Source organism: Ictidomys tridecemlineatus, unplaced genomic scaffold (assembly GCF_052094955.1).
Source record: "Ictidomys tridecemlineatus isolate mIctTri1 unplaced genomic scaffold, mIctTri1.hap1 Scaffold_443, whole genome shotgun sequence".
NCBI lineage: Eukaryota > Metazoa > Chordata > Mammalia > Rodentia > Sciuridae > Ictidomys > Ictidomys tridecemlineatus.
This window is the reverse complement of record NW_027522866.1, coordinates 1,279-13,326: the sequence shown is the minus strand read 5'-3', so window position 1 is coordinate 13,326 and position 12,048 is coordinate 1,279. Positions and strand designations below refer to the sequence as shown.

The following is a 12,048-nucleotide window of genomic DNA, read 5'->3' as shown; positions in this document are numbered from 1 at the left end:
TTTGTACCAATGCTGATGTGCACATGATGCCACACACCTGCCCATCCACCCACACAAATAAAACTGAAAATTCAAAGAAACATGGGCTGACAAAACTGAAAGTATATAACATATTAATGCAGAATTATGATTTGTTATCTATAAGTATGTTCTTTAGGATTTTACATAAATGGTTTTTCAAGAATTCTGTTAAATTTTGTCTTTGTAGCAAACATCAGCTGAATATACCACATAATATTCAATAACTGAAATTCCTTTAATGCTGAAAATCTTACTTTTTCCTATGGGTGACAGAAGTGAGGAAACATGGATTGAAATCTCAGATTTTTTCCTGCCTTTACAGAATAAAATTTTGCTTGTTACCATAATGAACTAAGTTACTTACTTGCTCCCATCAAAAAATGATTAGAGACTATTGTAATCTAGGCAGTATACCTAGATTACAGGTATAATGTGTCAGGAAGTCAAAGAAATGGCTAATGAGAGGGGTTTCCTTCCTTGGAGAGTCTATAATCTAGTGATAAGCAGGTGTTGATGAATAAATTCAGTGATATAATTACTTTTGAGGAAAATGATCCAGTTTTGAGAGGAGTCATTGATCAGTAGTGTTAACCATTGGAGGTGAGAATTTCAGAGAAGATTCACCTGAAGAGGTAACCTTGGCACTGTAATCTGAGGAATGTTTAGGGGCTGACTAGAAAGCTGTGTTGGGCTAAGGGCACTCCTGGTATTTGAAAAGACCTGCACAGTGACCTCAAATGACAAAAGGCTTAGCAAATTTGAGGATAGAAAAGTAGTCCTCAAGGTGACTATTAGAGACTTCTAGGGGAAAAGATGAAGGATAAGCCTATAGAGTCAGAGCACTCCCCAGAAGTCATGCATTTTGATCTTTAGCCTAAAAAAATTAAAAATATTTAAGAGTTATAGTTAGAAATGTTGTAGACAGATTTTCATTTTTAATCAATTGTTCTATCTGTTTTGTGGAAAACATATCACATGAATGATTTAGGAAGTGACAATATTGTGTGCTAATCCAGACCAGATACAATAATTCTTGGTTAGTAGGAAGTAGAGAGAAGAGAAGGAGAATTTTGTTATACTTTTGAAGGAAAAGTCATGGGAATTATTGACAGATTAGGCAAAGAAAGATGATAAGATGATCCCTAGTTTTCTAAGTTAGCTCACATCACAAGAGAATATACATTAGTTCATGGTTTTTATAATCACTAATGGGTGATGTCAATCTGGAAGATGGATAATGCTCATAGATGTTAGAGAAGAAATTGTGTATAAAATATAAAAAGTCAATCATTAAGGATCAATTAAAGCCATGGACATCAATGAATGGAAAAAATGTACAGAATATGCCTTAATTAGCATATGTTCTATAGCATTTAGAAACAACTCCTAAATTGCATTGGCTTAACAAAATTTTTACTTTCCTATTTTTGTTTTTCTTATTTACTTGAATGTATGTATATATGTGTGGGTGTTTTACTTTGAATAATGTTACAAATTACAGATGATTGAGAAATTTCACTCCACTTAGTCTCTCAGAGAACCAGGTGGATAGAAGCCCCATCTTGTAGTTTAGGGTAACTCACATTGGGGCAATTGTCCCCCAGAGAATGGTTGGCAATGTTAGAATATATTTCCTTATTGTCACAACTGGAGAAAATGTTAGAGGGTTATAGAGGGTACTGGTCAGAGATGCTCCTGAACATCCTACAATAGGCAAAACCATCCTGCTCCACCCCCAATCAGATTTTCCTAGCTCACAATATCAATAGCATGAAGGCTGAGAAGACCTGTGGTATCTGTACCAAGAGCACACACTTTGATGGCACCATGGGGAAGAAAACTGCTGGGTTCTTTTTTTTTTTTTTTTTTTTTGGTACTGGTAGCTATACCCAGATTAACCACTGAGCAATATCCCTAGATCTTATTTATATTTTATGCAAAGACAAGGTCTCCCTGTGTTGTATAGATCCTCACTAAGTTAACTGAGCTGGCTTTGAACTTGCAATTCTCCTGCTTCAGCCTCCTGAGCCACTAGGATTATAGGTGTTTGCCACCTTGCCTCAGTGCTTCGTTTTGGAAACAAAATAAATCACTCTGTCTGCCACTGTCAGAGTCATGTGCCTCTGCTTAAATGCAAGAATTTTGGAAAATATGGTGAAGTAGATGACATGTTTTATAAGGCATACGAGGATTTCCATGATCTAAAAACAGGATCATACTGTAAATATATAGTGCCATTAGAAGCCCGTCTCTTTAATTTATGGTATGAAAGAATCAGAGCAGTGGACGTGAGCAAGGTTGACATCTGATCCAAATGCTGTGAGAATAAATGTGAGTCTGCCAATGATTTCAGACAATCCTGCTCTCACATTGAGGTATTCACTGAAACCTAGTGAAAGGCAATATATTAACTTTCCCATGTAATTTTCTCAGATATGTGTGAAAGTGGAATTCATTATACTTGAGAATTGAATATTAAGGATAATTAAAGAATTTGGCAACTCTTTTATTCTTAGCATTAGCTGGGAAAATTCCAGTGTTCACCAAATGTAGCAAGTTTTCTAGTTTCCAAGTCATTTTTTTTTCAAGTGGAAAAAGTGACTGAAAAACTATCTGCATTTTTTTTATTCCAGAATATTCTGAACATCTAATGTAAGGACATAAAATAATTTTGGAACAAATCAAAATGTTATGAATTTATCATCTAGTTATTTCCTTTTTCTAGCAGACATTTATTTCTTTGAAATGAAGATCTTACAGACAGTAGTGAGTAGAGCACAGTTATGCACGCCTGTAATCCCAGCTACTTTGAAGACCAAGGCAGGAAGATCACAAGTTCAAGACCAGTCTCTTCAGCTTAGTAAGACCTTGTCCCAAATTAAAGTAAAAAAAAGTGCTGAGGATATCGCACAGTGATAGAGTGACTTTGGGCTCAACCCCAAATTTTGAAAACAAAGAATAAAATTATAGCAAAAGATGTTTTGTTAAAGCAGTGAAATGCAATTATCAAGGGAATAAATTGTAAAGTACTTACCTAGAGGTCCATCTCTGTTGTCTGTTAGGGGCACATACCTTGGCTTTGTATTCTTTAACTTTAAAATGACTGTCTACTTCAAAGGAGAAGATTGAGGATGATTTTTTTCCCCACAGCAAAGATCTTGACACCTTTCTCATATGAAATAAGCAATGTAAGATTATTATTGTTATTTTTATTTTATTATTAATTTCAGATTTGAACTAATCTTTCATTCTATGAGCAATGAGGCAAAGCACAAAAAATGGCTTCATTTCATCCTTGGATAGGATGTTAAGACACTTGTGATCAAAGGTCAGAGGTTAGCATCCTGTTTTAATTTATATCTTTGGTTATTTTATGAAGGTCATATGTCAATCAATGTCCAGAGAGGAAACAGAAACCACGTTAGTAATATAAATGATGTGATGATGTGATGAATTTACTATATGGCTTATTATTATAAGAGGGTAAAGAAGAAACTAAGAAGATCAAAAATTGCAAATGCAGGAAACAGAAAATATGTGTAAGCTATGAAACAAAAAAAAGAACTGAGAATTTTGAAGACTAAAGGCATGGGTCAGAGCTGGTTTATAGGAACTATTCACCAACAGGCAGAGGACTTTCTGCCAGAGCTGCTAATCTTTTGCTTGTCAATTTACTGGCTTCCATATGGGTACCAGGGAATAAAGACCAATCCTCCTATCCTTGTCTGTCCCTCTAATGCTGTCTGTCACCAAAGACTAACAGAGTTAAATAGGAAAGGAGAAATGTTTATAGGACCCAGCTCCAATATTATTAGCAGGAAAGTGAAATTTTGTGTGATTGATAACTACACAGCTAGTCCTGTGCTGGAGCTGATGATAACAGCTTGCAGGAGATGAATGTGGACACCACTTACCCTTCCTACATTCAGTAACATCATGTAGATTGCTTGAAATTGGCCATAGGCAAAGTATCTAAGCAAGAGAAATCAGCAAGCATTATCATTTCATGCTTGTTGTTGTTGTTATTGTTAGTGCTGGAGAGAAAGATTCTTTTTATTTCTAAATCAGAACCCTTTACTTCTAAAATTGGTATGGAAATAGCATTCATTTCTCAGGAAGTTTGTGAGAATTAAATGAAATAATAAATACAGAGAGTATAACATAACCCTTGGTGCACAGCAAGAACTCAATGAATATTTCTGTAGATTGCTTAGTATAATGATGAGGTTGGAATCAAGAATCAACTAATATGCTCCCTGCAGAATGATTCTTTTTGAAATATAACTGATACACACTCTGCCAATTGGATCTTCCAGATTATTTTTAAGAAATATCAGATCTTTGAAATGGTATATGTGCAATTGGTGTTAGAATACAATACTGATAATATAACTACATTTGTACAGGAAGTCATCTGCCTGATATACCTTAGAAATGATTAGTTCTTCAATGTCTTTGAACAATCTATTGGACTGTTCCCATTTTGCTATAATTTTATGCTACCATCCAGAAATTGTTTTAATCTGACCTGAGAATTACCAGTAAATTATAACACCAAATTTGAAAACAAGAGGATCAACTTCCCAAAAAAACTGGTTGGACTTTGATTGGCATTCTATTTCTTAAAACAAAAAGTGGCTCCCTTCTCTGTGGCCAGCGTGTGAAATGTTACAGAGGATGTATGCTACAGCTAAGGCACACAGAATACATTTCTTTCAGTGAATAGGCAGTTGTCATGATATTTCTATTTATAAACCTGTCTGTGCCTCCTGACAGCTTTGGAAGAAAACAAATCCAGGTCTCAAAAAAAACATGACAAAATAGTTGCTAAAGCAATTTCCTAGATGTTTCTGATCAAAGTAGGTTTGGAACTCACAGGAACCTATGGAGACCTGATTTTAAAATGCCATTGAGACTGACACAGACATCAAAGTCATTTGAAAAACAATCGAATAATTTATACTGAGTAAGTGTCTGATGGAAAGTACATTATTTGCTATTTTACAAATATTACTCTCACTATGTGGGGAGTAAATGAACTTTAATTCTGTGAGAAAAAAAGGTCCCATTTTCTCCACTGTATTGTTTTTCTAAATCTCAGTTGCTTCCAAAAGCAGGCTTTATCACTGGGGCAGAAAAATAATAAGAACAAAAGAATTGTTGAAAATGCTGAATGACAAAGTTAGAAATACATTTATTAAATTGGATTACCATTTAGTCATTTATATATGATGTTGTAAAATTAAACAATTATGATAAAAGGCCAAATAAGAGGGACTGAAAAACTGTGTTTGCAGGGTTGTTTTTTTTTTAACTTTTCAAAGAAAGCACACAGAAGGTAGACATGATAAGTATATCAAGAACATTGCTACATTGTGGATAAGGTTGTAGTTCAGAACTAGAACACACACCTTGCATGAATTGAACCCTTGCATGGGTTCAATCCATAACATGTGTGAATTCATGCATGTGTGCATATATACAGGATGTTAATATGACACAGAATCCTAAGCATTGAACTTTGGGGAAATTAAGGGACTTTTATTTCTCTCAAAACTTAGTTTTGTAGCAGCACACACATGACCTTATAACACAAAAAGAAATTTTGGGTTTTCTTATTCAAAAAGTATCATAAGCCAGGCATGGTGGTGCATGCCTCTAATCCCAGCAGCTCAGGAGGCTGAGACAGGAGGATCAGAGTTCAAAGCCAGCCTCAGCAACATCAAGGCACTAAGCAACTTAGTGAGACCCTGTCTCTAAATAAATACAAAATAGAGCTGGGGATGTGTGTCAGTGTTCGAATGCACCTGAGTTCAACTCCCAGTTCCCCTGTCTCTGCCCCCCCCCACACACACACCAAATACTATGAACTTCAACACAGAGAAAGCAGAGGATTAAACCAGGCCCAGACTTCTGCATGACTGCACGGGTCATAAGCCCATGAATGAGGCCCTGCTTTCAATTTGTCATGTTTGTGTGCAACTGAGCCTTTATCTTTCCAGCTGTGGGACCTTTTTTGGCTAAAGTTTCATTGATTTTCAACCCTATCATTATAGCTCTCTAAGTTTGACCTCTGCTGTTCCTTTATTCACTTGCCGCCTTTCATTTGGAAAGTATTTTCATGTCTTTGGATTTTAGTAAACTTCTTTATGAGGATCCTATTCTGCTACAATAGGATATAGGTCTCCGTTTTATTTTGTTTTGTTTCTGATGAAGAAAATGGGGACTGGCACATACATATTCATTGTTTGCCTCCAATACACCAAGAACTGAAACCTGTACATCAGGTGGAGAATGATGAATAAATTATGGCCTCTGCCTCAAAGAGTCTACAAACCAGGAGGAGACAGAAATCCAAACAAATCACCGTAAAAACAAAGCACCAGGAGGTCTAGAGGCAAGAGAGGGGTGCAAGAGAGGGATGCAGGAGAGAGGAAGGGACAGTACATTGTTATTGAGCTCTCATTCTTCACCAAAAGCATACATTGTCCATTAGAAATCCTGGATACATCTCCATTTGTAAGAGTTCTGCTTCTTGATTTCCAGAGCCATTTTGTTTTCCACAAGTACACAATTATGGCCCCAATTCCCATATCTGTTTCAAGACAAGAGTTCTCATAACCTGGGCAGTAGATGGTGGGCAGGGCCAGGCTGGAATGAGAATGTATCCTACCATGAAGCAGTACTATTGGATTTCATAGTTTATTGTGTGGTGATCTTTCAAAGAGATCCTGCAGATTACTGACAGTTCTTTAGGAATGGATGTTTTCTTCGTGTTAAACTCATAAGGCAATGGGAACAATAAAATCTCTCCTAACAGTAGAGAGAGATCACAGTTCAATACCAAATCTTTGGCAGAAATCAGGGAAAGGAACTACTCACCTTAAAAGAAATAAGATATTAACAGAACCCAGGAACAGAGAGGTGGCCTAAAGGGAATATCTTGAATTTTTTTGTAATAGTGATCAAACACCCCAAAATTATTCAAATGTGCTATAGTATGAGAGCATTTTGTTCGTTTCATATTGTTACTATGTTAAAAATGTAATGGAGTCCTAAATGCTTCCTTTGGGCCCAGGAAAGTAGGTTTTGATAATTTCACATTTTGTGTGTGGTGCTGGAGATGAATCCCAAGATACGGGATGTTCCTACCCAGCAAGTGCTCTACCACGGAGGTACACCCCCAACTCCATCATACTTGCAATTTTAGACAATTTTTCTTTAAACCATTAAAACATCTTGCTTTACATAAAGTCATCATGTTATTTGACATGTAAAATTTAACTATTATTTTTTATTCATCATGAAGTAATTATCAACATAAACTGATATTATTGTTTCATTTAAATGTTCTTTTCTACAAATTTTTTTCCATGAGTAATAAATAGTGCCACATATTTTAATTCTCTTATGTAACCAATTTGTATTTGTAATAGAAACTTTGGTGGTGTATTACATGAATGGACTCCAGTGAACCGTGTATTCTAGCATCTCTCCTTGTGTAGAGACGCTTACCTTTGTTTCTGGGTTAAAAACGATATCTGCCTTCCCTACCAGGATGAAGTAGGGATGAAGTGAAGGCTTCAGTCCCATGCCTGAGGCTTATCAAGACCTGGAAGCTTCCAATTTTGCCTCTTGGGGAAATCCACAATTCTAATTACCCTCGTACTACCCAGCTTCAAAAGCTCAAGCTCACCATCTAAAGGAGATCCAAGGGATCTAAAAAAACATAAAACCTAAGACATATACTTACGACAATAACAAATAATAAACATTACTTCATATTTAAAGTGAGTTTCAGGAGGAGGCACAACAAATTGCTTGGCATCTTCTAGACAGATTCTTGACATTCATGTGAACTTTCTTGTAACTTAAAGCTATCTAAATGAATCATCTTAAATAATAAGCTGCTAACATAGCTTGGAGTGTCCAACCATTTTGCAAAATAAGTTTGAATATTGATTCTGATTCATTTAGGATCAAGTTTCTTAATTTTATGATTGAATTATTGAAGCACTTTCTCTGTAGATTTTCAATTGCTGTCAACAAAACTAGAGCCTGCAGAGAACATTCTAGTATACATCACATGATTAAATTATATGCCTCAATTTTTCAAGTTTAAATATACATATATATTTTCCAAGGGGCTTGGGAATTTCTATTTTCATATTTAGCTGCTCATCAATTCTCACTGAAATTTGATTTGCTACTTCATTTCTCCTTGAGCTTCCTAATGTACTCCTCATCTGCTCCATAGTGCACAAATTATAATTTCCTCCTGACTTCTGCTTTGTCCTTGACTTTACCCACCTTAAATCCATCCTTCTCATGAGTGAATAATGTTCCTTCTCAAGCGGAGATCTGACCACCCTACTCTCTAGTGCAATAAATTGCATAGAATCTATTCCTCAGTGGCTCATGTGCTAAGAATCTTGATTCTTCCCCAGTGTAGTTTCGAGGATATGGAACCTTTGAGAGGTGGGGTCTATTGGAAGGTACTTTGGTCAAGGGGTTGCTACCTTCGTGAATGGGTTAATGCAAGTCACACAATAATTAATTAGTTCCACTAGAGTAAATAGTAATAAAACAGTAGGCCTGATCCCTCCTCACTCTCCTGCTTTCTGTCCTGCCTTCTTAAGTCCATGTGACTCATCCCCACGTACATGGGTTCCCACCTGATGCCATCTGAGATGTGGTGTTATAATTAGAGGCCTTCACTAATGGCTGGACAGATGGGGCCTCCCAGACTAAGACTTCCAGCATCTAAAATTATAAGATAACTAAACATTTTTCCTATATAATTTACCTAGCCTTGGTATTTTTCTATGGCAACAAAAACCAAACTAATACAATCCATTTTGTGACCCCCAAACCATGACATTAGATGACTTTTCAATTTATGTAAATAAATATCAATTTTACTAACACATTTTCACTTTCAAAATGTTCTAATATGGAGTCATGAAGAAATCAAAAGCCAGGTTTTCCTTTGCTTGCATTAGTTGATAGATAATAAACATAACATAATATGTTTTCTTATTCTCTGGATTCAGAAATGTATATTTGGGAACTATTTCTGGGGGAGATGATAGTGGCCATGTAAATAATTTCTAAAGATGTTAACTTTTAAATAAAAGACTGGAAAATCAAGAGAAATTGTTCTGCAGTATAAAACATGAAAATCCTTGGGTCTTTGAGTTTTTCTTTGTATGTGTGTGTGTGTGTGTGTGTGTGTGTGTGTGTGTGTGTATTCACACATGTATGCAACCTGTTATACCTCCTACACTGTGTGTGTTGGTAGCTACAATTCTGTCCTTTCAAACACAGCACCCTTGTTTTAGAAAAGAATTCTCAACTAAGCTTATATATACAATTGTCATTTTGTGTCTTAAAAATTACTGATGCTTGAAACCTACCTTCAAAGATTTCAATTTAATCATCTTGGCTTGCAGTTTCAGTGTTAGGAATTTTAAAGTCTCTCTGGGTGATACTATCATGTTGCTAAAGTTGAGAACCACTGCTTTAGGGTTTTCTATTTGGAAATCCTTGGAAAAAAAAGTTTATAACTTCCTTATAGCTGTTCATGTTGAACTTTTGTATTCCTTAAGAAATAAAGGTTGTGACCAAGAAGTCTCCAGATTCCAAACTCTTCAAGAGTAAGTAGGAGGTGGAAGCCAACTTCAGGGTATTCCACACAGCAGATGAAAAGCTCTGCTCACAAGCTCTCATCAGTCTTCTAAGTTACATACCCAGATCCACAATGAAACCACAAGGAATATGTAAAGGAGAGGGAGATACTTAGTGCTCTCAGTCATCTGGGAAGACTGAGGAAGCTCAGAAAATACCCCGTAGAAAACTGCACAATAGTTATACCTCTCTAATGTTTGCATTCAGAAATTGTGAGATAGATGTGCTATGCATCTCTGTTAGAGGAGTGCTTTGGGATTTTTCAAAAGCATGAGTCAGCAAAACAGTGAGGGGTCAAGTCCACCCAAAATTAATAGAAAGAGCAATTATGAAAGAGCAATAGTTTCTACTTTTTATATGATTTTTAAAATTTTTTAAAAGGGATAATTATATGAAATTCAAATTAGTGTTTCTAAATAAAGTTTTTTTTTTTGAAGAAGCCATGAACATTTTCCTCTCTGTTTTCTATTGCTCCGTGAGTGCTACAGTGACAGAGTATAATCGTTGTGAAAGAGATCACAAAGCCTTCAAAACCTAAAATGTTTACTCTTACCTTCTTTATAGAATAACTGTGGTGACCCCTGATCTAAAGGTGTTTGAGATAAAACTGATTTATACTCTAGAAATCGCTATGCAAAACACTTAGCTCATCCTGTGCTCACTGTATGAAGAAAGTAAGAAATTAGAAAGTATCAAATGCCATTCTCCATTACCATAAAATGAAGTTGATAAGCTAATGGATTTTCAAACAGAAATAAAGTCAACATAGCATATCTTTCAAAATAAAACAAAGCGAGCAGAGAAATATAAAGCCTTGGAACAGTAGGCATCTGTATTCAGACAAGTAACAGAGTTTGGATGTGAAGAGTTACTTTCTGTTAAAAAAAAAAAATATATATATATATATATATATACCACTGTTTAGCACCAGACCTGGAAAAAAAAACTAAAGCAAGCTAGGTCTGAAATAGCTAAGATAAGTGTGGCAGATAATCATACTAATCAAGAGAACACCTTCTTCAAAAAAATCCTCATTTGCTATCAGTGAACACATACTGATATACCACTTTATTGTGAAGAAACATAATAGGTTGTACAAATGAAATCCAGGTGTCAACACCTACTTCATATTTTATTACTCATTAATAACAGACATTGTTGAAATAGAGAATTAAAGCTTTGGATTCTGAGGCAATTTCCCATTCCTGCTGATTCCTAATGTGCTGATTCCAAATGTGCTCAGGGGCGCTAAGTCCAATTCATTCTGTTGATACCCTAGAGTCATGTGCATGATTCTTTGATAGGAAGGAGATGACACACCAAGGAAATGAATGCTTGAAGACCCGGGAACAAATCTTACCCTCTACCACTCTCTGGCTTTTTAACTCTAGTAAATTATCTAATGTCACCCATTTAAGCTATGTATTTGTAACTACCATAGAGCTTTAACAGGGCCTGATGTTCAAAACAAAACGAAACAAAATTTAAAAATTTGGAATATAAAACTACGAGAAAAAAATGATGTAAAGTGCTATCAATAACAAACACTATTTTCAAAAAAATTTTCCTCCCTGTGTATGGGTGGATGGAATCAGTGGTAGCAGAGAGGAAGGGATGAGTCTGTATGTCCTAAAAATCCTAGCCTTTCTGGATTATATCGGGGGATTTTCTTAACCCTTGACTGATGGGTGATATTCCTGTTGAATAATAGGAGGCTCTAGCAGGAGACCAAAAGGAGGAAGGAGAGAGGGGTCCAGGTAATTGAAATGATTAAATTTCATGTGTCAACTTTGTTAAGATACCGTGCCTAGTTGTTTTATGCACCATTAGTCTAGATGTAGCTATGAAGGTAGTTGGAGATGGAATAAATACATAACATCACTGGGAGCTTAGTCAAGATTAACCGTTTTGGAGAGGGTGGGCCTCATTCAATCAGTTGAAGGCCTCAAGAGCCCAAATTGAGGCCTCTTAGAAAAGGAATTCTGTGATATGACAGAAATAGTACCTGAGCTTCCAGCCTGCCAGCTTGCCCTACAAATTTCACACTCAAGACTCTAACATCCACTCCTGTCTGAGTTTCCAACCTGCTGAGCTCCCCTGCATATTTCAGACTTGCCAGCCCCCACAGTTGCATGAACCAATTCCTCAAAATAAATTTCTTTATATATCTCATCTATATCTATCTCTATAGCTGTCTATATTTACATGTCTTACAAATTTCTTAAATGAATCTTATAAATCTCTCTTTCTACTGTAATATATAATATAATGTTTTATATATTGGGAGATACAGAGAGGCATCGCCTATTAATTTTGCTTCTTTGAAGAATTACTGCAGCC

General features: G+C 35.8%; 1 long non-coding RNA gene across 1 annotated transcript in view; it reads right to left on the bottom strand.

Annotated features, from left to right (window-relative positions):
- LOC144373604 (uncharacterized) overlaps nucleotides 1-9,821 on the bottom strand; it is a 40,788-nt gene extending 30,967 nt beyond the window's left edge. Inside the window, exon 1 of the long non-coding RNA XR_013433217.1 lies at nucleotides 3,056-9,821. This is a non-coding gene — a long non-coding RNA (uncharacterized LOC144373604). The remainder of the gene's footprint in view (nucleotides 1-3,055) is intronic.
- Between the last annotated feature and the right edge of the window lie 2,227 nt (nucleotides 9,822-12,048).